The sequence below is a fragment of the Haemorhous mexicanus genome, chromosome 2 (assembly GCF_027477595.1).
Source record: "Haemorhous mexicanus isolate bHaeMex1 chromosome 2, bHaeMex1.pri, whole genome shotgun sequence".
In the NCBI taxonomy this organism is placed as follows: Eukaryota; Metazoa; Chordata; class Aves; order Passeriformes; family Fringillidae; genus Haemorhous; species Haemorhous mexicanus.
The window spans coordinates 116,085,094-116,112,701 of NC_082342.1; the positions used below are offsets into that span (position 1 = coordinate 116,085,094).

At 41.5% G+C, this 27,608-nt stretch overlaps 2 long non-coding RNA genes across 2 annotated transcripts; both read left to right on the forward strand.

Annotated features, from left to right (window-relative positions):
• Positions 1 to 266: 266 nt before the first annotated feature.
• LOC132324053 (uncharacterized) lies at positions 267 to 11,112 on the forward strand. The gene is made up of 3 exons (XR_009485503.1): positions 267 to 475; positions 10,038 to 10,166; positions 10,926 to 11,112. It is a non-coding gene; the product is annotated as an uncharacterized LOC132324053 (long non-coding RNA).
• Positions 11,113 to 15,636: 4,524 nt separating this feature from the next.
• On the forward strand, positions 15,637 to 26,630 carry LOC132324052 (uncharacterized). The gene is made up of 2 exons (XR_009485502.1): positions 15,637 to 15,918; positions 26,486 to 26,630. It is a non-coding gene; the product is annotated as an uncharacterized LOC132324052 (long non-coding RNA).
• Positions 26,631 to 27,608: the final 978 nt, after the last annotated feature.

Below are 27,608 nucleotides of genomic sequence, written 5' to 3' on the forward strand. Positions count from 1 at the left end.
CTCTCCTCTCCTCTCCTCTCCTCTCCTCTCCTCTCCTCTCCTCTCCTCTCCCTCTCCTCTCCTCTCCTCTCCTCTCCTCTCCTCTCCTCTCCTCTCCTCTCCTCTCCTCTCCTCTCCTCTCTCTCCTCTCCTCTCCTCTCCTCTCCTCTCCTCTCCTCTCCTCTCCTCTCCTCTCCTCTCCTCTCCTCTCCTCTCCTCTCCTCTCCTCTCCTCTCCTCTCCTCTCCTCTCCTCTCCTCTCCTCTCCTCTCCTCTCCTCTCGCCAGCTTGGAGTTAGAAATATTTCTGAGGCCATCAATTGGATTTGGATTGACCTTTGGCCTTCACAACCTGCTGCAAGAGCTCCTCATACAAGAAATCTGGGCCAGCCCACACCGAAAAACAAATCCTCAAGCCTGCAATGAGAAGCTGAATATGTAGAGAAGACAATCAGCCTCCCTAGGATTTGCCTGGTATAGACCTGCCTGCCATGCCAGGTGAGCTCTGTAACAGCACAGAGAAACCAGAATGTCACATCAAAGGTGATCCTCTGATAACCTCTGGGGAAAAGCCTGAAACAAAAACACTGATTGACCAAAGTTCCTGGTCACTCTGGCTTCAGTCAAGTATCCTCATACTTAAACAAGTTGGAGTCTCTTGCCAAGTGGTGACCTTAAAAGGGAAAGACAAAATATGACATTTGAGTTCTGGGTAGGGTTCAAAACCTACACTAGGTGCCCTATATGGCCTTTTACCTTGCCAGAGAGTGCTTTAAGGGCTATTCTGGTGTTAACTGAAACCCCTCCTATGCCTCATACATTTAGTCTATTGTTAACAGGAGCTCTCCATGTGCCCAATATTTTTGGTAATGATAAATCCTTTGTTATCATCAGGTCAGGGGAATTTTCCCTGTAAAAATAGCTTTTGCTGCAAGGCTGACAAGATACTTTTAGTGTAATCCAGGTAACTCTAGGCCTGGACAACTGGGAGAAAGTGTAAAATGTCAAGGCAGTTGTTGAATGGCTGATAAGTAATTTCTGTGTACATCAAAGACAGAAAACAGTACTCATTTTCTCCAGGACTTTTGCAGCACGCTGCATCCTCTGTTCTTTCTGCAGAAATCACCCCAAAACCTGTGTGAGACATTCTGCTTGTACATTTTCCCCCTGCATGAATGATAATGGTATAAAACTAATGGAATAGAGAGGAGCGTTGGGGTGTCTGTCATCAATGTCCACACCAATATGACAAGCACTAAAAGGCTCCAGTTCCTCAGCAGTGCAGAGAATGAGGGCTGGGTGGAGTGTATTTCTGGAACTATTATTACAGAGAGACTTGTAAGAAGGATACACGCTGTGAATGAAATGGGCATGGAATCACAGAGGCTAATGATAGAAAAAGGCCATTTATGTCAACTGCTGTATTTCCCTGCTGCTGTTCCCAATGAGATATGGTATATTTTTAGTGCTTTGTCCAGTCTGGTTTCATATGTAAATATAAAGATTGTCATCCATAAAAGATCCTGAAATAGCTTTGTTCTAGTTCTGTCTTTCCTCTTCCTTCCCTCTTCCCCTCCTTAATTTCTTATTCAGGTTAAATGAGAACAGGAAAGGCAGCCGTACATTTTTTTCCCCCTTTCTGTTCTCTCTTATTTCTACTTTGACCCTCTTCACAGGATTTATCTGACCTGATTTTTAAAAAATTGCACTTGGACATTTGAGTTTTATATGCTCTTCTATCATGGGGCTCCACTTGACAGGAAACAACCTACTTGCAAAAAAATCCTGGAAAACAAATAATAAACAAGCAGTGATTTCTGCTCAGATAGGAACTGAAGCTTTTGCATTTGCCTTCTTGTGTTCTGTGTCTCACATCATCTTATGAGTTGTCAAGGGTTTACTCACTGCCCACCTGTCCATTATGCACAGCATTCCAGCACAGTGAGCCAGGGTTTAGACTGAAATCATGTACAGACCATGCCACAAAAAGAACAAACAATGTGACCATGAAATAAAATAATCTTCTTGTTATAGAAAGACAGCTACCCTTTCACATTTGGGGCTACTCTTTCCCTTCTTTGACATTGCAGCCTTAGACAGTTACATCTCGAGTAGACATATATAGAATTTGCAGGCTGGCCCCGATGAGGGGAGAGAATGATGAAGAGGACTCCATATTATCAGAAGGCTAATTAATTACTTCATTATACTCTATTATTCTATATTATATTACACTATATTACATCACATCTAAACTGACTCTGCCAAGCACTCCACTGCCCAGAATCTCGTGACTGTCACCCGACAGTCCCGACTCACACACACACTCTGCCCTGATAGACCAAGGAAACAAAACACCATCACTTTGGGTGAACAATCTCCGTATTACATTCTATTTTTGCACAAACACAGGCACAGCAAATGAGATAAGAATTGTGTTTTCTTTCTCTGAGGTTCAGAGAATGTGAATCCCAGAAATATTCTTGGGAAGATGTGCTTTGCTTTTCTCTGTGAAGAGAAATGTAGCGACAGACAAACTGGTAGGGCACAGCTTTCAGCAAATGAAGTTTTTGGCTTGCAAGTGATCTGTGTTAGGAGGAAAACTTGTCCTCAGTGGTTTGTCACTGCACATGCCAGCAAGTCAAGTGGAGAGGCTGGGGGAGCTATGGCTGAGGTGCTGCTGTCTTGAGTGGATGGCCCTCAGCAAATCTTGTCTTTGATCCATCTGCAGTCACATCTCTGCTCTGAATCTGGTGAGCATTAATACCTTTGAATCAGTGAAACAGTGGAGAAATTAATGGCCTCTTTGTTCCTCATGGGAGAAACCCATCTAAATGGTAGCCTGAATGGGAACACAGAGAACAAAAAGACGTAAGGACTGAATTAATACCAGCTGAGTGTGCATGCCCTGTCTGCAGGAAAAGAAATAGAGAGATGGAAAATGAGGACACACCAGAAAATTACTTGTCATCTGCTGTTCAGATAAAGCTGTGGAGAGAGAGAGAGACCAGGGGAAAAAAGAAGTTCTGTTATGGATTGTGTTGGCTGAAAAGGGTCTTGAAATAGAAACTGCGTCCTATTGTCCGTCCATGCTGAGTTCAGGGAAATAGGGCTCCTGACATCCTTTTTCAATAATAAGCCTTGCACAAAGCACCCAGCTCCAGCCCTGGCTTCTTTTCCCAATAGAAACAACCCTCAAGGTATTCAATATTGGCTAACTGCTGTGGTTGCTTTGAGGGAAAGAAAAAAGAAAGGTGCTTTTTCTCAGAAGAAAAAGAGAGGTGAAGCTAAATGTGCTTACCTAACACATGTTATCCCTCAGTGACAGGCTGCCACGTCCCATGACTTTGGGAAGTCCTCCCAGAAGCTGTTGAGAGCTAAAGAAACCTCAGCCCTTACTTACTCCAACTTATTCCTGATGTACTCCAGGGAGAGAAGAAACAATATCCAAGAGGTTCTGGATTTATAGCTGTCCTGCTTTGTATGTAGTTCCTCATGTTTGCGACATTTATTTCTGTATCCACAGTGAAATAGTCACTTTACACATTTATTTCTAATAGAAAACTCACTGGTAGTCATGTTCAGGCAATCTGAAAAAATCACATCTGTGTCTTAGCAACAGAAAGCATTGCTGAACTGACAAATGGCCAGCAACAACCTCACAGTGCTGTCCTTCCACTGTCACAAGAGAAGTGAATAATGTTAAAATCAGTTCCGATTTGGGAAATGGCATGAATTTTTTCATATAATACTTACTGGCCCAACTTTTAGGATAGCTTGATTTTTATTTTTATTTTTCATTATCTTCTATCTTGCAATGCTACCTTACAACCTTCCCCCTCAACTTGCTGTTGCATGTTGGGCTTTCTGAGCATGGTTTTTGGGTTTTACCAGTGCCCTTCCCAAGAAATGTGGTTTTTGCTGCCTTCCTCCCATTGCAATTTCAGGATGAATCTTAGAGACCAAATCCTTCAGGCTTTAAAAAAGTTCTGTCTGTAACACGTTGCTTTTTTTTCTTCTAAAATTAATTTTTAACCATTCATTTCTCGGCCCTTGTGTCCCATTTTGTCTTCTATCACACAACAACCAACATTGTGATTTCTTCAGTGTACTTGTGTTTCCATGGTGAAGGAATATAATTATCTTTTCTCGTGGCTTTACAGACTTGAATGGCATAAACTATGGATTGGCTTTCTAATCTTCTAAAATGTTTTGGTTTTTTTGCCTTGAATCCTTTGTATTTAAGTTAAATACAATTTATAATCAGGCGATTGTTAGATATCAGCACTTCAAGGCCAAGAAAGCTAGTGGTCTGTCTTCCAGAAAATTTCACTCAATTACCTTTACCTGGGTTCAACATCTTGTATTTACATAAAGCATCTCCTCCAGAAAGGCACCTGGGCTTGAGATAAAGGATTCACCTCTGCACGTGGTAGTTTGGGAAAATAATTAATCATTATCTTAGAGCACTGTGCCTTATTTCTCATTTGAATTTTCCCAGATTTAACCCCCAGATATTGATTCATGTTTGGCTTCTGCTTGATTAAAGTACATAAGGTACTTATAATAAAGGAGTATTTGATCTTTCCTTTGACAGGCTAAACATATGGAGCTCTTCAAGTCTCCTGCTTGGTGCTCTTGCTGAACCAGCTCAGGGAAATGAATTATGCTGCTCTCAGTGTCCCACAGGGGAAACAATGGGAGCGTGTTTGGCACAGAAACATTGTTCTTCACTGGGGCTTGGAAGAGGAGGAAAAAGAGGAGGGAGAGGAGGTTGGGCAGGGCAGGAGACAGACATTCCCAGGAAAGCTGCACAGAAATCCTCTGGGGGTGACCCCAGGTGCCACAGCTCTGCAGTTTCTCACCTGCTGTGCTGGAAAAGTGGTGAGGATGAGTGCCTGGCCTTTAGCTGTCTGCATCAGCCTGGCTTGGACCCTAACAAGTCCTGAAACTCACCTGGCAGGGACAGGATCCAGATTTCTCTGCAACATGAGCAAGTGATCCGACAAAACATTTAGCCTTCATCATAGTCTGCTTTAGATAGAATAAAGAGACCGTGCTAGGGAGAAAAATAAAATAGCCTTTATTTCATTCTTTTGAAAGGGATATTTTTTCAACAGCCAGGTTTGGGTTGGAGACCCTAAAAATCATCCAGTTCCAGCCCCCTGCCATGGGCAGGGACACCTTTCACTAGACCAGGCGGCTCAAAGCCCTGTCCAACCTGGCCTGGAACACTCCAAAGACAGGGCACCCAAAACTTCTCTGAGATGCAACCTATAACATAAAACATATTTGGAAGAGTATCAAACCTCTATCTCTCTCCTCATACCAAAACAGCTTCATTTAAAAAAATATTAAGTTGACAACACCATCTCATTTCTTTATTTTCTATATCTGCTTGGGTATTTTTAAGTAGGTGCAGTTTTTAAATACATATTTCAGTTTTATATGCTTAAACAGGTAAAATTAATATTTATTTTTAGCTTTTTAAAATTGTACAGAAAACACAAAATTAAACACAAGATTCATGCACAGAAAACACAAAATTCATGCACGGCAAATACAGAGTTCCCAAAGTTCATAGTAAAAAGCTGCTCCAAGGAAAGTATATTAGGGTGATTTGGCCCAAGTTACAGGTTTAAGATTACAATATTAACTTTTAAATAACTCATTGCCAGGTCTGAAATAGCTGGTGTGGGGTTAATCCTGTGTCCTTGTAGATTTTTAATGCAAAACAAAAATGAGCTTGGTGAGCCTAGGCAAATACCTTGAAGCATATGAGATTTTTCTAAGCTGGGCCAACTTGTTTTTTCTGGGTTGTATTTAAGTCAGCTGCACCACATGAAATGTATAAATGCATGGAAAACTATAAAAATGGCCAAGACTGATGTGATAATCGATTCTTCTTAACTGCTGTGAGCTCTTCCTATGTCTTGCATTTTGTTAAAGTGGATATATTTATTGTAAGCCCAGTGATTTGGCACTTCAGAGGTAAAAAGCTCTTTACTCCCATCCATAGGTAAAAAAGGAAAGAACAAGCACAGCAATGCTTTTTAACTAACTGTCAGCACAAAAACACTTCAGACAGGAGAGGTCTCCTGCTATCAAGTAGTGGTAACCAGGGGAGGACATGCAGCTCCCATTTCCAGGGAGCTGCTCTCCAGGGCTTCTCCTGCTGCACAGCACAGAGGTGATCAATTTGTGCTCACCCACAGCAGGTGAACCATTATTATGTTTTCCCACCTTGCACCTTTCCTCCTCCTCTACTCATGCCATACCCTGCCCCATTCCTGCCTGCATGGCCCTGACCCTTTGTTTCTTCTCTTCAGTTAACTCAGCTCCTTTAGTCAGGAAACAGCTACACTTTTCTTTCTTTTTAACAAGTAATTTCTCTGCCTGGCCAGGAACTGCACCAGGAGTCCAACAAGCCCTGGAGCTGATGCGTTGATGCCTTTTTGTGAGTCTGGGCTCCTGACTCCCCTTTCCTAGGGAGCAGCCATCTCTCACTGCCCCTCAACACTGCAGTCCAGAAATCCACAGAGTAGCAGGGCAATCAATGCCTGCTGAGCCTGCAGACCCATGTGGGATGTGGCAACAGTTGCTTGAGGAATTTAGAAAAGCACTGGAAGTTTCTCCTGAGGATGCTACCCCACCAAAGTCTCTCCAGACAGGGTATCAAGAAATGCATCTCAGCAGGCCTGGCCTTGGGGGCTCCTATGACAGACAGTACCTGAGGTGTCAGAGGACCTGGCTGCCAAATGAGGAAAATATTCCAGACAGATCCCAGACTGTAAATCTTGCAGCCAGGAGCTCCAAGGAGAGCAGTGTCCTTTGCTCCCCTTGCTGGTGCATGAAGGAAAAGCCCAAATGCAGGGACCTCACACAGGCAAAATGTGTCGGGCTGGGATCACTGGGGAAACAGCAGAGCTCCCAAAGGATGGCAGTGGGGTACAGAAACCTCCTGGGATGGAAGAGTTTCTTTCTAAGCAGTGGTAAGCCCATGCAAGCTTCCTACATACACTAAACACTGGAAGAACTGGCCTCTGGGAAGGGGGACAAGAGTGGCAAAGGATCTGCTGTGCTTTAGTGCGTGGGAGATGGGGACATGCACATGGATGATGTGTGGAAGTTGCATCCACCCGTTGGGCATCCACACATGGGAAGTGTGAAATGAACTCAGACTGCTGCTGAAGGTGTTCCTGCTATTCATTGGTGCAGAGTGGCTATGCTTTCTTTCCCAAGGTGATGCTTCTTCCTCTTTTCTCCCCTCTTAAAAGCTTTTTCCTTGCTTTTGAGAGGGAAAGAGCTGCTTATTCAGGACACAGTAGAAGGAGCAGCTGCCTGCAAGGCTCAGCTTGTAGAGATTGGATGGATTCTTCTTAGAGGAACCCTCATGTTTGACATGGTCAGGCGCTGCCTCCCACAATTTGCTGCACAATTGTGTCCTCCTACACATGTGGGGCCTGAGAGTTGCTCTTCACCTTTATGAATTTATATTGAAATACCGTGTGCCAAGTTCAACAAGAGCTTAATAGATTCTTTATTACTGGGGATTTTTGATACCAGATCAGTCAGTTGCCTGTTGGGCGTGGAGAGTCAAGCCCTCAGGAAAATAATAGACCAGTGATTCCTGAGGAATCACCCAGCCTTTGTTTCTGCTTTTCTTTGTTGACTTCTGAAGAGAGTAAAATCTGGAGGAAAATCATGGTAATATATAAGCTCTGTCCAATAAATGTTTGATATAGTGTTTTGCAAACCCTGAACAACTTTTCAAGACTGCTGGTTACTCTACTACTGCTATCTGAGAAAATAAAGGATTTCTTCATTATTTCAGTATTACCTCATTACTTCATTATTACTTCATATTACTTCATGTATTACATTGGAATAAACCTGAATGCATGTACACCAAAGATCAGAAATCAGACTGCTGGCACTCACTCAGACAGTTTTCAGTACCAATTTACTCTTAGAATGAAAGTTTATGGTTTCATGCTTTGGTCTTTTCATTGCCCCAGATGGAATTGTGATCAATCACCCTCCTAGTTCATTAAGAAACACACAAAATCGCTTCCACTGAATATTCTTTTTTTTTCTCCTCTTACTAATGTGACCCTTTAAAATGTGCTGAAATCTAGAAAGCAGAAAAAACATAATATCAAAATTTAAGCCGTTCATACCAACCCTGTTAGAAATGTTTTGTGTAGCCAAAGGCAAGTAGAAGTTGTAGTCTTTGGACTGGTGTTCATTAGTGGTTTCAAAGGCCCCACTTTCTTGGGCTTGGACTTGAAAAGATACAGTCTGGGCATAATAATCACATCATTGGAATTAAACAGGACACCTTGAGTCACTTGTAACTCTTCCTGCTGAAGTCAGTGGATGGCACAGGGGCTTTGCTCCCCTTTGCAAGCAGGACGAAAGATGAGTGTTCCTCATGGGGCAATCCAAGAAGTCCTCCTCAAAACACCCATTATTGGGCATGAAAAGATCAGGTGTTAAATTCATCCCCACCACCATGACTCTTGAAGGGAAATGTGCAATGCTGCTTTGGATGAGACATCCATGAATTCACTAAATTCAATAGCTCAAACACCTTCTCCCAGTGCTCGCTTCCAGTTGGCTCCTCCAGCATGACTTTGCAGCAAGCCAGATATTTCATTTACAACACAGAGGTGTATGCCTGAACATATTTGCAGGCCAGGAGGGGATTTTGGCTGGAGAGAATTTTTTTTTTTGGAACAAGGCATTAGAAAATTCCTGCCTGGAGTTGGCAGAGGTGGATTGGTATGGGTTAAGGTGCCAATTCAGCCGTGCTCAGCCTCTGACGGGTGCAGGCAAGTGCTTTGCTGAGAGGGTTTCTGGGTCACCTCTGAGGTGTGCCCTGCTTGTAAAGAGACTGTGTGACTCCCAGGAAGAAGTAGGGATGCATACAAGCTGCTGAATGTATGAAACAAAGCATCTGATTGAAGTGGAAGTGCCAGAATAAGAAAGGACTGTGTTTTGCAGAAATAAATTTTTTCTCTGTCCTGGATTTTTTTTTTGTTGTTGATTTTTGTTGTTGTTGGGGTGGGTTTTTTGTTTGGTTTTTTTTTCTTTTTTTCTTTTTCTCTTTTCCTTAAACTGTATGGGAAATGAAAGAAGAGTGTGATGTGTTTTTTTACTGATGTTAAGTTCGGCTTGTGGATGAAAAGCTGGCCCAGGTTCCAGCTTTCACAGCAGGTTTGAGAAGTCTGTATCTCATGCTATTAAAAGTGACTGAATCTTGGAGGTTTATCTCAATTTCACATAAATTTGAATAACCCAGAAATTTAAATCAAGTTGCAACAAAAATTTAAATAGGTTTTTGATTCATGGGAAGTTCTGTTTATAGAGCCACTTCCAAGCAGATTCCAGCTCAAGTTGTTCAACTCTCATTTTGCAAGTATTTTTTTAAGAGATTCTCCCTTCTTGTTTCCTGGTAAATAATTGCCTTTCCAGTGGACAGAAGACCCAGCTGAGGATCCTGTGGATCCACGAGTAGAACCATTGTATTTGAGGGCATTCAGACCTAGACTTCTGTCCTGGCTCATATGCAGAACAGAGATCTGGACTCAAATTTCAAGAAATCCAGAAGTCCTGAGGTGCCCATATTTATGGTTTGGATTTATGCTGAAGTTCAGTTTTACAGGAACAGTAAATGAACTAAAGCATGGAAGGGAAGTGTTACCAAAATCAACTTTCAGGAAGCCACTATTACCTTCTTCTGTGAACAGAGCCAAAAAAAAGAGATGTATTTTAAACTACCATCACTTTTCCCCTCCTCTTATCCATCACATTCCTATACTATTTTCTTATAATCTCTTTAAACTTATATATGACTCAAAAATAATATTTGCTAAGCACAGTCATATTCTTCTCATCAATATTTTATTTTGAAACACGTTAAAGAGTTGTGTTGCACAATAAAAAATGTCTCTCTCTAAACATCATTTTCTAATGGGCTTTTTTATGTCCCATAAAATCTGCTAATTTTTACTTGTCCTCTCTTGTCAATGAAACAAACTATTATTTCTTTCTGCAGAACCAAACTGCAAACAAGAATGTCTGGAATATCAAGAGTAATGATGTACAAAGTCCCTTCTGGCCCCAGCTTCTATTGAAAAATAATTGGATGAATTGGTGATGCTTACATTTCATCTGGCCTGCCACTGTGAGTAATTCCATGGTGCCTTCTTGGCCAAAGCTCAGCCATTTAAGCACTTGGTGAAAATCTGCTTGGATGGACTGGGGGCAGGAACGTGACAGATAACAGCAGAGGAAGGGTGAAAGCTCTTTGGAATTGTGTTGCATATGTTGTCACAGCATCTAACCCTGAGCAAAAGGCATCCTGGTTGTGACTTCAAGTTTCTGCCACAGTGTGAATAACAAATGATGGGGATGCTAACCATAAAAGTCAAGCTGGCCTGGATACAAGCTGCAATGTGATGGGCAAGGGAATTCAGATGGTGGAATAGGCCCTTGTGTGGTATAAATTATTGTGGTACCATGTGATGCCAGTGGAGTTATGATTTACCCAAGGAACTGCCTCTTTGCCTTGCCAAGAAATCATTATATGGGCTGTCACCTCTCAGAATGGATTAATGAACCAGAACTAAATAGATGCCAGCTTGCCAGTGCTCTTATTGGGGTCATGATTTGCTACAAAATTTTAATAGGAAACAATTCATAGAAAAATAATTTTGTTTTCTTCCAAATCTCTCAGACAGTAATTCTAAAACATGTGTGTGTTTCCTTTTGTCTTTAGTTCATTTGTTTTCAGTAACTTTTTCTTCTCTTCTTTTTGATGCTTTAAGTTTTAGCTTTCATATTTTCCAGGTCCTGTACTGCATTAGTACAGAACTCTGAACTTCATATAAAGTGTCAGCAAGTTCTCCTCACAGTTTAGTGAGACAAAACAATCCTTTTCCAGCCCCAGAACCAAGGACACCACTGCAGCTTCAGCCCCAACAACAGGGAATTGAGGAGAGCAATCTAGGAGGATGGGACTGTATAACCTGGAGCTGTAATTGGACAATTAACCCCAATATGGAAATGGACCAAAACTTATAAAAGTGTGAAAAGGTGTGACCCAGGAGCCCATCTTGGGTGTAGCCTTGGCCAGGCTCTTGTACAGTCCAAGGTGCATCCTTTGAAAGCCTTTTTAATAAATCCCTACTTTATTCTTTTAACACTGTCCAGCCTCTGTTCCAGGTAACCTCTCAAGGCATCACTTTTCCTGCCTTATTGTTGATGGGTTTTGGAAGGTTTTGTCAGATTTTCCCAGATTTGTAGATCATCAGAGAAGAAAGAGATTTGGGAGAGGACAGATGTTCCACAGAGGTGGTCCCAGGGAGGTGAGAGCAGGGCTGATTGATGCTGTGAGGTGGTGACTGCTGGGATCCCTGCTGGGGTCATTATCCCAAACCCCTTTGCACAGGCAGCTCTTGGACTGGGTTTCTCCTGGGTCTGGGCAGTCCAGGCTGCAGCCTGGGAGGGAGAGAGAGGGAATCACGAACAGCAGCAGAGTTCCCAGGGCTCCCCACTGAAGGATGAAGAGAGAGGGTGAACTTTAGAAGGAGAGGTGACTTCTTCCTCCTGCTCTTTGGAAGATAAAGGTGAAGAACCATGTGTGAGGTGGAACCAGCTCCTTGCTTGTCTTGAGCAGGCACTTATTTCCATGTGAATAGTTGCATTTGAACAATGGTTTGTTGGGTTTTTTTTTTTTTTGGTAGCTCGGAGTTTGTTTATTTTTTAACAAACTCTCCCATAATGAAGTCTCCCATGGTGACAGCACATCAGCCAGCAAGTGCACCCCTCAAGGGGTGTGAGGCACCCAGCTTTGCCTGGTCATGCCTGAGGTGTGCATTCAAGGCTGACAGACACAGCCTGGTATGTGCTTTCTCAGGGCAGGCTGAAAAGGTGGGGGCTTGACTTCACCCTGGCAGTGTGGTAACTACAAAAAGGGAAGTGGGAGGGCTGGAAAGGATAAGTCTTGTTTGGAGTGGAGCCTTCTCAGACAGCCCCATGACTTCATGTGAAGTTGTCACACGCCGAGTCATTATTTTGGACAGAAACACAGCCCAAAGTCATGGTCTGAGCTCTAGACACTACTGCAACACACACAAATGGGTATATGAACTTTTCTCTCTACTCAAATAAATTAATACATAAACTCAACACACACAAACTGTTAACCCAAATTATTCAGACTGGGTAATTCAGGGATTAACTAGAAGGATCTCTGGTCATTTTATGGTGCTCCTCATCATGCACACAAATTCAAATTATTTTCCTGTTCTGGTAACTTCTAACATAGAGGAGAACCCACAATCCCTGTGGCTTCAAATGCAATTAGAATCATAAAATAGCAGGTTGGAAAGAACCTCAAGGATCTCCAGTCTAAACTCTCTGAGTAAAAGCACAGTCTAGACAAAATAGCCCAGCAGCCTCCCCATCTGCATCTTGACAGTGTCCAGTTCACCACTTCCCTGGTTAGATCATTCCAATGTCTGATTGCTCACATTGTGAAAATTTTTCTCTTGTTTGTAATCAAAATGTCTCCAGGAGTAACTTGTACCCATTACCCCTTGTCTCTTCCACGTGGAAAATGGAATTCTCATCCTCTCTGTAGCCACCCTTTAAATACTGGAACAAAATACTTAATGGCTGCTGCCTTTCAGTAATGTACTGCATTCTGACTAATTGAGATGCTTCTGTCCTTTCTTCATAAAACATCTCTTGTTTCCTTCCCTTAGTTGCAAAAATGTTTCCTGTTAAAGGCTCTTTCCTTGCAAGTCATCTATGGACACTTTCCAGATAATAATCTGGGAAGCATCTTGAGATTTCCTCAAATCTCATGATTAGATGGATTTCTAATGGTCTGAGGTATTGGGGATGATCTTTTCCTCAGGAAGAGACAAGACTTTTATCAAAACAGGGTAACTGCAAGGGCTGACTGACTAAATTGATGCTGAGGAGCTCCCAGAGGAGGAGACAGTCCCACTGTTAGAGGACAGGGTGTAGAAGGATGTGTAAAGGTAGCAGCCAGGTGGTTTATGTTCTTGTTTATTCTATATGGGAGCTGTAAAAAAAATGGGATAGTGTGTCTTGGCACGGAATGAATAAGGAAGCTGAAAATGTGATTTTGGGGTGGGGAAAGAGTTCTCAACAATGAGGTTGTTAAAACAACTCCCATAAAATATATATTGGTCAAGTTCAGTTCTGCTTTTTGTGAAATTAGAGAGAGCTGATCTTACAAAAACAAGTGCTGGTTGAGGTTGCTGTTGTATGGAATTGGCGTGTGCTGTTTTTCTAGCAGACTCTCTTCACTGTCATCAGAGTGCAATTTCTCTAGAGTCGCTGTGGGATGCAACAGATTTCTTGGAAAAGAAGGTTGTGTTGACACCCACAGGCTAGTAATGTTTTCACAAGAAGGAACATGACTTTACATTCGACTCTCTTGAAAAGAGATTAGCAACACTGTGATTTATAAGAATTGCCAGGATTTGAGGTTGCTTTTTCTCCCCTCTCTCTGAATCTAAGCTCCAGCAGGTAGGTGTTAAGTGAGTGAAGCATTTCTGGCAAGATTTATGTGCCCATACAGTAGAATGGGAGTGAAATCTGACAGTCTAAAGGAGGGGGAGCAACTGACAAATAGAGGGGGTGGAAAAGGCAGATTGGCTTGGAGTTTTTCTTTCCTTTTCCTTTGCAGTCAAAACCCTCTGAGACTCTCCACTCTTAGGTTGAAAATTTCCTTTGCACAGACATTTCCCTCCCTTGTCCTTTTGTTCTAGCAGTAAATATGGGTCCACAGCATGTACATGGAAAGCAGGCACAGCCAAGGCTAAGGCTCCCTGAAATAATGTCTTTCCTAGAAACAGATGACAAATATTTTCCCCAGAAATGAGATATCTCCAGTGATGAAGTTCTCTTAGCAGAAAGAAGCCCTTTCTCACCATGGAGCCTTGCAGTTAAGTAAACAGTACTAAAAGACAGCGTGTCCTCATAGAGGAGGGTGTTCCAGCCTACATTGCAACAAAAGCCTTTGCTTTTCAGAAAGATCTACCACCATCCTGTTTGGTTGTGGGGATCAAATGGGTGCTGAACAGCACATGATTGCTTTTGCAGGACCATGGTGGTCAGCAGTTCCAGGACTTCTTGGCTGTTAGATGGGGAGCAATCTAGAGGTGTAAGAGAGTTGATATAGTTTGTAAAATCCCCAGAAGCTCAACACTTGATGAATAACAGATTACAAAAACCAAAATGAGAGGGAATGGTTCCATTAGCCCCACGATTCCTACTGAGCAGTACTATAGGAATACAAAACAGGGAAATAGTTCAGAGGATAATGGCATCCTTCTGGCTGCAAAAAGGAGCATTTTCAGAGACGAAACTACTGAATATATATTTAAATATCAGAACTTAACCTTAAGTTAATTTCTGAAACTGCATCTGAAAGACATATCCTGAGCCATGGGTGAAAATAGAGGGGGAAAAAAGCCACACTTGCTAATTGAGTCTTGCTTTTATGGCCCATGGAAAAATATAGACACATGGATAATTGACAATCTACTATCTGAACAAAATCTAAATGTGCAGTTATGCCTAGGTTACAACCAATTTGGAGTGTCCATTGGCCACAGAAACCCATCACCTCACTCATCAGAATAATATAAAGGACTTCAGAGTAATATGAATATAAAGGACTTCAGAGGAAACACTTTGACTCATGTGGTGTCTTTTATGATGAAAGTACATCACAAAAAAATTTGCCACCAGTCCTAAAAAAACCCACTGCTGCAGCCTGTGTGTTTGTGAGGTGACTGGAGTGACCTCCTGCTTGGGACTACTTCTGAGAAACACAGTGAGTACAATTCATCTGGAATCTTCTGTATTTCTCCTCTCCTGTGACAGCCTTTAAGGATCTGAAAACATCCTCAGTGAGAACAACTTGAGATTTTTTTGAAGCTTCACTGGAAAATGAGAAAGACTAAAAAAAATTGTGGTTTTCCTGAACTGCCAGACACCTAAGGATTAAGCACGGATGTGAAATGGAGAAGGTATCAGAACCAAGTTCTGATAACACTGACTGGTGACTCAATAAAACATCACCAGTGGGAGACCATGAACTTGCTCCATCCTAAGAGATGATTGCTGTTATGGCACTGTGGAGGATAGTGTGGCCAGGTTCAGATCCCTGTGTAGCCAGAAAGCTCAGTTTTGCCATGTCAGTGACCTAACCACTGGTGTCTTGGCTAAGCTGAGCTGTTCTCCTTCTTTGGATGCAAACACTTTTTCTGATGAAAGCCTAAGCAAAACTGGTTTGTTTCTAAAAAAGATTTATGTTCTAACAAATCAACATCTTCCAATTAAGAAAAAAAATGTGTATCACTGGAAAATTCCCATTTAGCACTACAGATGAGTAAAAATTTTGCTTTACAGATGGAGTTAATAATAGTTTATAAGCTAAAGTGAAATGGATTTTGGGTGAGCTTCCTAAAGAGGAAGTGAGTCACTGTCTCGGCAGGAAAATTGTTCCAGATAGGCAGGGCTGGACCAGTTACAAAACACCCCCCAACTGTGTGGAGTCACAGGGAGTGGACAAGGGATTATTGCATCCCAGATTGCAGAAAACCAGGAATTAGAAGGGGGCCTTGAATTCCCCCCAGCCCAAGTGTCTCTAGGTATGGTCTTCTCCCATCTCCCAGGCTCAGCTGAGTCATCCCAGGGAAGGCGGAATAGCTGAGGAAGAAGCAGGTGTTGCAGATGGGTGGGTGATTCAGTGGATGGTGTTATTCCCACTGAGTCAATGCTAAAGCAGTTTGTAAGCAGGAAGTTGGGGACACTGTGTGGCTTCAAGATCTGCTTTCTAAATCCAGTGACATTCAAGGAGTCTGCGGTTCCCTCAGTTTGCTTTCCACAGGGTGAGTTGCTTTTAGTTGTTCTTGGGCACAGTATTTTCAAAAAGCAAAAAGTAGAGAGGCATTTTTAAGGTGTCTGTCAGTGGAATTTACAATCTTGAGAGTCCAGGTCAGTTTTCATGATGGTATTTCTACATTAGGAAGGCATTTTTGGAAAACAGAGTCCTGTATTCTTGTGACTGACTTCGCAACCCTCCCACTGGTTCCTGGAGTGTCTGGGTTGAACCTTTACATGGAATTCATTTTAATGAGAGCTCTGTATATTTTGTATTTGGCAGAGCACCAGGAATGGTGCTGGCACTCCTCAGGTGTACTTAGTGACCATGAAAAGCAAGTTCTCCATGGCCACCATGTCCTTTGAAGTGCCAATATTGTCTTACAGAAGAAAGGTGGAGCTGCTGCATCTCCTCTGACTTGCTTAACTCAATGAAAATGTTAGAGAACATGTCCTGTAATGTTCTAAAGTTTTCAAGTAATTCAACTTTTCAGATAAGAGATGATATTTCACTTTCTCCATGTGTGTACACAAGTCAAAATTGCACACATTGTACAGCACAGAGGAGAAGATTTAGATCTTCAAAGTCACTGCTGTTTCCTCTGTCCTTTTGGCATTTGGGTGTCTCTTCTCCTGCTGGAAGCATGACAGGTTTGGAAGGTGGGTTATTTTTCCCTCCACTCTTCAGTAATTCAGCACTTAGTCCTTCCATTTTCTTTTATTCCATGGAATTTCCACTTTTTTTTTTTTTTTTTTAATCTGATAGCATGTTTCCCTCCAGTAAAGAAGAGGGAAAATTAAGATATAATTACTGAATCTCATAAGAGCATCCCCAGGCTCTGGTCCATATGGAGCCTGGGAGGATGGCAGATACTTCTTTGCATTGCTGCAATGTGATTAAATGGTCCAAAGGTCTGGGTTGGCAGAGGTGGCCTTCCAACTTCTTGTGCAGAGAACAATTTCTGGGGAAACCACACTTTCTGGGGACACAAACTCACTCAGCCAACCATTCCCTCTGAGGCTGAGGAAAACAAAATGGGCAGCTTTCCTTAACTCATGTTTGACATTTGTATTTACTGTTTCCCACCTATTTTATCCAGCACTTCTTTTATGTTTTCTTGGCTGAACTTTTCATCCATTTCTCCTCTGCCATATCTTCTTCCTTCACAGAGGTCTGGGTGCCCACAGGAGCTCAGTGGAGTAAGATTTAGAGAGCAGATTTCAGATGGGCTTCATTTCTGGAGTGCAGTAATGACATACACTTATTGCTGCTTGCTTATTATTGTTTTTTCTAAATAGCTATTTTTGCTCTTAAAGGATTTAATTCTGTTTTTACTAAGAACAAAATCATCCAAATTGTTATGTAGGGAAAACTCACTTCACAAGATAACAGGGTAAATCTTGATGTTCTGTTTCTTTAAAAAATTATAGAGTTTTTAAAAACCATACTGTTTCTAAAGCTGAAATGCTACAAACTCCAGTGTTTGAGCACTGGCCTGAATGCATTTGCCTCACTACCTTCTTGCTTTTTCTTTGCATAGGTAATCTGTTCAACATTATGGAGAAAGTCTGTGTCAAAGCCTGAAAAAAACCCAATTCCTCCAGAATGCTTTGGTCACAGCATCATCCATCTGCTGCACAAACAGCAGCCACATCCCAGTCCAGCCCAGTGCCCATAAAAATTATAGTGATGAGAGCAGCTAAAGCAGAGGGACTGCCAGGATCCAGAACCTTCCCACTACCTTTTTCTTCATCATTTTCATCACAGCCTTTCTTTCCTAAATAAAGATATACTAAATTTTTATTTCTAGAGAAGAATTTAGGCAAAATCCACAATGTTAAATAGGAATTAAGTTGTTACATCTTCCCCATCTCTTTATGAGATGCAAGTCAAACCTTAGATGGGATGCAATCTCCTTTGCTTCTTGCCCTCTTTCTAAACAAATCTAGAGTTGAATGACTTGGTTTGAATTTATATCAGTTATTTTTCAGAGAATAAAATGAAGAGTAACAGCATGTATCAATTAAATTTTCCTCATCCAATCCCAGCACTGTTTTCCAAGTGAAAGCAATGAATACAATCTCTGCTTTCATAAAGCTTCTCTGTGGTAAAAGAGTTTCACAATTGCTTCCTACTGAGTTTAGCCCCAGTTTCTTTACTGAACACCTTTACTAGCCAGGTACAACAAGCAGAGCTATCTCTGAGAATTAGACAGTAAAGTAAACTCTAATGAAGTGAAAATCATTATTTCTAATGCCTGTAGAATTATCACAATCCTCCCTGTTTCCCTTAAAATGTCAATAATTTTATAAATTTTTTTGTTACAGGTCAGGAATTAAAAGATTAAAAAAAAAAGAGAGAAGACTACTATTATTTTTGTACACATGTTAGTCTGCTGGACTTGACAAGGTGTTTTCTGATGTCCTAGCTTTCAAGCCCTTCGAACCACTGCAAACACTGCTGGAGAGTTGGAAGAATGAAAATAAGGCATTGATTGAAAAAATACAGAAGAACCAGGCTGATCATTACTACATTTTTTACTTTAAAACATAGTGAGACAAACAGGAAACAAAAGCCCTGTGAGGACTCTGAGTCTGCAGAGGGAAATAATAAAATAAAATAAAATAAAATAAAATAAAATAAAATAAAATAAAATAAAATAAAATAAAATAAAATAAAATAAAATAAAATAAAATAAAATAAAATAAAATAAAATAAAACAAAATAAAATAAAATAAAATAAAAAAATATAGATATTGTTGTTCCCAAAACAGGGAGCAGCTTTAGGTCATGGATCAGAAATGTCCAGCACAGTGGGGCTCTGACCCTGACTCTGCATCTGTTTAATGCTGTGACAATGTTGATATAAAAAAACCTGTCTCCTAAACAGGCAACTAAATCAGGTCTGGTGAGAAATAAATGTCCTCAAAAGCAGGCTCTCTCCCTTGTTCCCATCCCCAGAGAGAATCAGTGACCCACAACTTTTACCTGGATTTCTCTTGGAGGTGCAAAGAAATGGTTCCCATTTCCCAGGCCCTAAAAAGCAGCTCCTTGTGGGCAGCACAGGGAAGCTGTGCTGCACATTTCCAGAGAAGAGGTGTGGCCCATGGGAGAGCCTCAGGAGCACACACCCCTGTTTTGGATATCTGGACTAAGCCAGACTCCAAGACCTCTTCTGCAGGGCTGTGTCTGCTTTGGCATCCTCTTCACAATGAATGTGACCAACCAGAGAGAGTTCAAAAAGCCTTGGATGTGTGGAAAAATTTGCTTCACAGAGGCAGAGTTGAAGCTCTGTGTGTTTTACTTACTGATGAAGTCAGCAGATGGCTTGCTCATAGTTTATTAGCTCTTATGTTAAGAGAAGGTATTTGATAGTGAAAGGTGATGTAAGCAAGGCTGGAGTTTTTTTTATTTTTTTCCTTGAGGAACAGATTTTACTTTAAACAGAAGTTACTTGGCTCAGGAGAGTTCATTCACTTAAGAGGGAACAGCAATTCCCTTAGGGGTATTAAGGGATTGAGCGGGTGAAAAACTGCAGATGATGATGATGGGAACTCCTGGCCTTGAAGCCTGACTGTTCCATAAAACTTCTGGGTGGAGGGATCATAACAGGAATGCACCATGGGATTTCAGAGATGTGTATAAAATCCTACCTCAGCATTCTCTCCCTGTGCCTGGAACAAGCACTGTGCTGTCCCACGCATTCAGATCTGGCTTAAGAACGTTCAACTGGTCATAAAGCTAAATGACAAAGTAACAGGGCACAGGAGGGGTGGCTGGTGATGTGTAAAGGGTACTTGAGATCCTTACAAGTGATTGTGAGCAGGAGATAAACAGCTCACTTCTTAATCACAGCGTGCCATGCTCAGAGGAAAGGCAAATGTCATAGCAGAATAACAAGTCCTCTGAAGGCACAAAATAACCTGCTTGTAGGGCTTTCAAAGGTTACTTCAAAGCTTGCAGTCAGAATGTTATCAGGAGCTCACGTTTCAATATTTGTGTTAAGCCATGATGTTAAAAAAACCTCAAAACATTTTTAAGGTGGAGCTGGAGCAGGTTTCTGAAGATAATTCTGGGATGTAGTCACCTGTGGAGTCACCTGAGGAGGGGGAATGTTGGTTCAAGAGGCTTTTTCCCATTCCATACCTCTAAAATGCAATAATTAAATAAAGAGGATTGTTATGCAAGGAGGCAGCAAGCTGATAGAAAGACATGCCAAAACCCAAGCTTTCACAAGAATTGGAGCTAATCTGTGTTACTATGTCTTCTCCATGTCTGTGCAAACTGGAGTTACAACTGTACACCGAGCAGCAGTGATTTCACAGTGCTCCCCAGCTGGAAAGAGCTCAGAAGGTTGAACCCATGAATGGGGCAGTGCCACCACCCTGTTGTGCCAGCTGGCTGCCCCAAAGCACTGAGGACCTCGGGTCCTGTGTCCAGCTCTGGGTCCCCCACTCCAAGAAGGACATTTTGGCGCTGGAGCAAGTCCAGAGAAGGGCAGGGAAGCTGGCAAAGGGTCTGGAGCACAAGTCCTCTGGGAGCTGGGGATGTTTAGCCTGGAGAAAAGGATGCTGAGGAGAGACCTTGTCACTCTCTACAGCTCCCTGAAAGGAGGTTGTGGCCAGGTGGGGGTTGGTCTTTTCTCACAAGTAACAAGTGATAGGACCATGGTCTTAAGCTGTGCCAGGGGAGGTTTAGGTCGGACATTTGAGGAATTTTTCACAGAAGGGGTGATTAGACATTGGAATAGGCTGCCCAGGGAGCTGGTGGAGTCACCATTCCTGGAGGTGTTCAAGGAAAACTGGATGTGGCACTCTGTGCCATGGGCTGGGTGACACAGTGGTGTTTGGTCACAGGTTGGACTCGATGATCTCAGAGATCTTCTCCAACCTAATTGATTCTGTGATCACTTTGATCCTTATCACTGCCCAGAGATCTTTGTAACCTGCTGCCACTGACATATCACAGAACAGTTTGGGCTGTAAGGGACAGTGTTTCCAAAGAATTGTTGGTGGGCCATGGTCATGTCCAGTACTCCTGCTGCCAGGCATTCAACCAATCCACGGATGAAACCCCATGCATTAAGATATAACATTTTAAGTGAAGTCTCAGAATACTGCACTAAGTATTTTCCACAGCTGCCAGATTATTATTAAATTTCTGCCTTGTGGGAATTCTGAAAGTCTTTTTGTTTTAAATGTGAACAGTTTCAAGTGGCAAAATTCCCTTTGGTTTTCAGCCAGTTCAATAAGGCAAGAGCACTGGCTCAGAGAAAGGGGAAGACAGGTCACCTTGAGAAGTGAGACTGACTTCATGCTACTTCTCTCACTTACTGGTACTTTCTTCCTCAGACCTGAGGATTTTTGCAGATGGAGAAGAAACAAGTCTTCCTTGCAATGTCCTGGTTCTAAAGTTCTGTATCCATAAGTCCGTGAGCTACCCAGTGGCTGCATGCAGCATTTCCCTCATCCCACTAAAAGAGACAACATGTAGGATCATGCCAGTTTGTTTCCAGGAGGATGATGTTTTGACACTTGATACTTAGAGGCAAATATTTATTTGGGGCAACCCTGTTTATTTATCCTGCTTTGTTTTTCTTCCTGGACCAGTGGGAACAATCAACAAGTTCATTTCCTTGTTGGGAAATGATGGCTGGATTTGTCAGTTAGCTCTCTAACCAAAAGAAGTTTTGGGTTCTGGTTTCTACCCAGAGCCACATTTTTCTTTAATTTTTTTTTTTCTGTATGATTGATTTCTCGTTATTTTCACTCTCTGGCTGATTTTTAATAGACCTGCAGTCAAGCAGCACTACAATGTTTTAATCTGCAACTTATCTCCAAGGAAATCCCATGGGACACATCCCATGGCATGTGGTCAGTGGCTTGGGGATGGTCACCCATCATCAAAGAAAGAAAATAGTTTCATTATTGAGTGTAGGATATTTCACCCAGAGTCAGCCTTTACAAAGTCTGTGATTTATAGCAGTTGTACAGTATAACAGCCTTTCTTGGCAGGTAATGTTTACATATTGCCCAACCTTGCCTAATTTCTATGTACATTTCAAAGATTATTGGTTAAAATGGTCAAAGGTACCATTACCATAACACATCACATGCTTTATGCTAGAAAGTTGTGATTTTTTTTTGGTTTAGACAGAGGTTCATGCATCTGCACAAGCAAAGGAAAGGGCTAACTTTTATTTTAATGTAAATCCTGTGTAATTCAAGAACTGAAGGGAAAGAAGTCCAGCAAAATAAAGGTTATTGCATAAATAGAACAGAGAGGGGAAAAAAAAAAAAAAAAAGTTTAAAGAAATGTGACGTTTACATTGCATATTTAGGAGAAGTTCTTTCTCATTTCCAGGTCATTTTAATGGTAAAAGGGCACCTGTTTGTTAAACTGTATGGCTTGAAGATTCTTGGGAGGTATAAAGACCTCAGATTATGGCTCTGGCTACTGTTCAGCATATGAAATCAAGGAGAGGAGGAATTTACCAAGTGTGAGTGTTGTAGAAGCTGTCACCAGGCAGTGGCTGTGCTGGGAGAACCAGTAGGCCTGGTGCAGCTTTGGCACTGGGTATGCAGTCCCTGCAGTGCCCCTGGATGGGATCAGAAGTGACAGTGCTCGGTGTCCTCGAGCCCATCAGCACAGGGACGGTGGGAACAGCCTCTGGAACAAGTGGTGGGAGTGCCTGTGGGTGAGCAGAGTGTTAAAAACACCCAAAGGGTCTTTGATTTAAGGGCTGCAGTGCCTCTGTGCTTTAGGGAGTGGATCTGGCTGTGGACAGGGAGGAAAAGTAGCAAAAGAAGAGACGAGAAAGTGCAAACCAGAATTTTTTGGAAAACACTTCTTTTGCCCCGCCTTTGTTAAAAATTAAAACAAATACCCACCAGCTGAAAAATTAAATTGAATAATTGCACTTCAGATACTATGCCAACAAAACACACATGGGCCGTGGTGATAAAACATTTTCTCCCAGTGGAACAAATCACTTATCAGGCTATGATACAAAGTAAGGAAACATTTCAGTACAAGTGAACTTTAGCTTCACAATAGCTGCAATAAGGGAATGCTGACTTTCAGCTGCCTTATTTGGAGGAGAATTATCCAGACCTACCCACAGCCTTTACTTATCTGCTATTGTGTAATTTTTAATGTCATATTTGCTTATACGTGCCCCATAATTATTTTCCACTAGAGACATGTACAGCTACTATTTTGCTGCCTCACATGTTTCCTTTAAATTTTCATCTCCCTCTTTTCTCAGCCACTTTGTCTCTCACTTTCTTTCCATACCACCAGCATTTCCTTTCTTTCATTCATTTTTGTATTATTTCTTCTTTTTCTTTTGTCTGTTTTTCCTTTCCCATCTTTCATATTCTGTGTGACACAAAGATCACAGACTGTCATTTTCCTATTTCAACCTCCATGATGTTTTCATCAAACTTGAGAAGAGAGAGAAAAATTTTGTGAATCTTTTTCATTTATCCTGATCTCTCTAGTCTTCTCTATGCCCTTTCTCCATGTGAGGAAACCAGCAGCTCATCCAGGAGAGGTTATTAGAGCCATGTCTGTTCTGTGCTTTGGGGTGCCAGGACCTGGAATAGAATACAGGGCTGCAATGTAGAGGAGTGGTCAGAAACAGCACCAAAATTTTTCATTGCCCTGATACAAAGAGGAAGCTGAGATTCCCCTAAGAATCACAATTAGGCTGATTTGAAAAGCCTTGTGAGAAAGGAGATTGCAAAGGTGGTGTGACAGAAAGGTTTCTCTGTGAGACTGAGGTGTTTGTTTGCAGTGTGTTACTCCAAGGGCTGCTTCTGCCTATTGCTGAGGAGACTTCATTTCTTCTTCATCACAGATAACCTAAAAATATGGGTATTTAAGTCTCATGAAAGTGAAAAAAAGAAAGAAAAGGAAAGCAAAACAAGCTCAGCAGGTGATACCATGCTGGTATTATTTAGAGTTTTGCCTCACTTTTAATCTGGGGTTTTTTGTTTGTTTTTATAAATACTAGAGAAATTAGGTGAATATGTAAATTCCACCTGAGGACAGAAATTCTGTTCAATACATAATTTCCATATTATTCTTCATACTTGGAAGACACCCATGACTTCACAGGAGGTACAGCAATTCCAAAAGCACCACTCTGCCCTTGTAATAGGGAGACTGGGGACACTCTATGTGTTTTAGCAGTCGGATGTGTACAAAACAACAAATTTTGCAGGCAAAGGGTCTATCAGCTCTGCCTAAATATAGTGCCTGTTTTCTGTGAACATTTTGTGACTAGAGAGAACTTGTAGATGCAGAAAGCCTGTTGACACTACTTAGCCTAAGCCAAGCCTGTTGCATTTTTCTTCTTCTCCCTCCTCAGCAAAGCAAAGGGGTTGTAACCCACCAGGCTGCAGCAAGTCGTGCCACGTATGACCTTTTGTTGCTTTGACATGCTACCTTATAAGCTGGTAGCTTTAAGAAATGCAAGGCAGAAAAATTTAATCTCCTGGAACATGACGTAAAGCCATTTAATTATTTTCAAGACATTCTTTGAGAATGACTGGGTTTGCAGCTTGAGGTGGGGCGCGTGCGTGTGACTAAAGGTTTGCACTTCACCAAAAAAGGCCTCCCGGGTGTCCCAGGCTGTTCAGTCAGGCTGTTTCCTGGGCTGGCCTGGCCACTTGGAGATCATGGATGCTTTCCAACCAGGCTGCCAATTTTCAGGCCAGCCTGGGTAATTCTCAGGCTCACCCACTCCTGCCCACGAGCTGCAGTTTCAATGCCCCTGACAGCAAAGTGCTTTTCCTTGGCTGTGCTCCCACCAAGCACCCACATCATGACTCCAGCCCTGCCACTGCAAAAGGTGCAGGCTCCTGAGTATTAAGGATGGGTGAGAGATGGAATTTTTTTGGTCCACAGGAAATGCATTCTTCTTCTCAGAATGGAAAAAAAGCACTGATTTTTTTTTCCTCAAATTTCCTATGTGGCCAAACCAAATCCCCCCCCCCCCCCCCACAAACACCCTTAAAAACTCCCTTTTTGAACTGCTCTCTAAGTTTCATTTTGATAAAAAACTCATCTCATTCCTGCTCCACCTTGAAAAATATTTTTTTTTCATGCACTATAAAATGAAAGTCAAACCCTGGTAACCCATCTTTTCAAGCTGAAAAATCTAAAACATTTGCTTTTAACAAGTTCAGGCTAGACCTTTGAAGACTTTCTATAAGATATTTTGTCTTAGACATGAGAGGTTTTTTCATTTTTCTTTTAATTTTAGAGAAAACCCTTTATTTTGAACAAATTAGCACTTGTAGGTTTTTGTTTGTTTGTTGGTTTGGTTTGGTGTTGTTTGTTTTTTTTTTCTGGTGGGAAAGGTGTTGCCATGGAAGATTTCCATGCAGCTCTGTAGTAAGCTTGCTCATGGACATACTGTGAATGAATTTACCAATCAGTGATAGAGAAGAGAAACATTTGGAACAAAACTTGACCTAGGGTCTCCTCAACTTCTCCTCTCCAGTGATGTACCTGCTTCTCTTCCCTATATTCTTGCACAAACCAACCACTCCTCTAACTACAATATAGGCACAACTGAAGATTAGAGAAAAAGGGCTTCAGACACTGAAAGAAGCTGGAAAGATACTCTAATCAAGTATATAGATCTTCACAGAAATGTGGGAACATCTAATTCTGCTCTACAGTGGCTGAGATTCAGTGCTCTTCTCCTTTGATATTCCATGTTTTCCGAGGAATGTTGTCTCCAAAGACTTCATCCAAAGATCATTGAAGCCAGCTGAGAAAATCCCTTATAATGACTTTTTCCATAATTTTGAACATCCTGACATTTATTTTTTCTTTTTTTCTTTTTTTTTTTTTTTTTAATTTTGAAGGAGGAAGAGCTGCTAACTTATTTATGCTCTCTTCTTTGCCAGCTGTGGTAGCATTAGGTCTTGAACTGAGCTCTAAACCTTAATTACTGTAGCAGCACTGCAAAAAAGCCATTCTAATTCTGGGAATACAAACATTCCGTTGTCTCTCAAAAGTCTCAGCTAGAATAAAATGCCTTTTAAAAGGTACTTATCTTTTAAAGCCAACTGCTCTGCTCTTCTTATCACCACCTTCAGCCTCTAGGTCTAGAAGTAAGCTTCATCACTTTCCTTATACAAAACCTGACCTAAAAGAAGCAAAGCAGAGTTGTGGGTACAGAGATGATTCTCCTCCCGAGGTGGGTGGAAGAATACATAGCACTACTTTGTTAGAGAAAGGTTTTCCATCCATTCTCAGCCAAGGGAGACACATTTTGAGTTCACATTTCAGCTGACCAGACAGGGCTATATGGCTCTCAAGGAGTTTCTGTGGCAATGGATGAAAATATTTGTATCTGGATTTGTCTTCTGCTGTTTTTGTCAATACCAGAAAAGGTCAATGTTTTTCCTTGGTCAGGGAAAGATGATGTCTAGATTTACAGCAGCATGAAAGCTAAAAGAAGAAAAGCAAGAAGTAGTTTTGGCAAATAGTGGATCCTTCAGTGTCCAGAAACCATTAACCTATTAAAATGAAACTCTTTCTTTTTCTGTCCCCAGGACACTTCAGTCATTCCCATAAGCTCAGATCCTTCCAAGCAACTCAGAGGAAGCAAAGCTCCCCAGAAGGTCCCTGCTCATCTCTTCAAGCAGACGCTGCAGACAGAAAGCAACAACTCATCAAGCCATAATGTCAAGAAAGAAATGAATTAAACAAATTCTTTTTTCCTCTTGCTAGCCCCAGCACTGAATTTTTGACTTTTAGAGTCTAAACATAGTAACATGGCACCGAACAGAAGGCTCCCTAAATTTTTGGGAATCTCTATTCTTGGATTTAAAGCCTAAAAGAAATGTAATGCTTATTCTGAATATCTTCAAAGTAAATCAATAACTAAGCACGATTCCTCTCCTGGTGTTGTTGGAATGAGAAGCTAGATTCACAAAATGTTCCAGTATGGAAATCTAGAGTAAGAGTGCATTAAATCTGAGTCTTGCCCAGTACACTGTCACTTTTCTGTCAGATTCCCATCCCAACCTCTTTTTAATGCTGTTTATTTCAAATGTAGCTCCCCTACATCATTTGCCTAGGAAATGAATACATGCAAGACCCCAGACCCCATGACTGCAGCAGCATGAGGGAGCAGACATTTAAAAACACATTTATCATTTCAAGGAAGCCATTCCAGGCTGCTTTTTCTGAGAGTGATTGAAAGCAGTTTAGGAAATGTAGAACACTAAAGTAAGAGGAAGATGGAGACACAACTACTGGTATGCTCTCAAATTTGTTCAAGGAGATCAGGATACTCATGTCTATAAGAGTAATTTCCACAAACTGTAGTTTCAAATCAAAAGTCTTGGTTTTCCTCAACTAATGCAGCAAAAAGTTGTCAAGTGGCACATTTCAGAGTTAACAAAGCACTGGCTGTTGCTCATGCCCACTGTTGGATATAAATGAATACAAAAATAACTCATCAATGGTTTGAATTGGCATTGGATTTTTAAATCTGGTGGTTCTGATTTTAATTTAACATATCCTGTGGTGCAGTGTGTGAAATATGTACTTAACCCAGATTGTTGTGAGATGAAAGCACCCTCGTGTTTATTTTATATTATTTGCTGTAGTTTGTTGAAAGCCAACATTCCTGGGCAGTGAATGCAGCAGGGATGAATCATTTGAACTAGG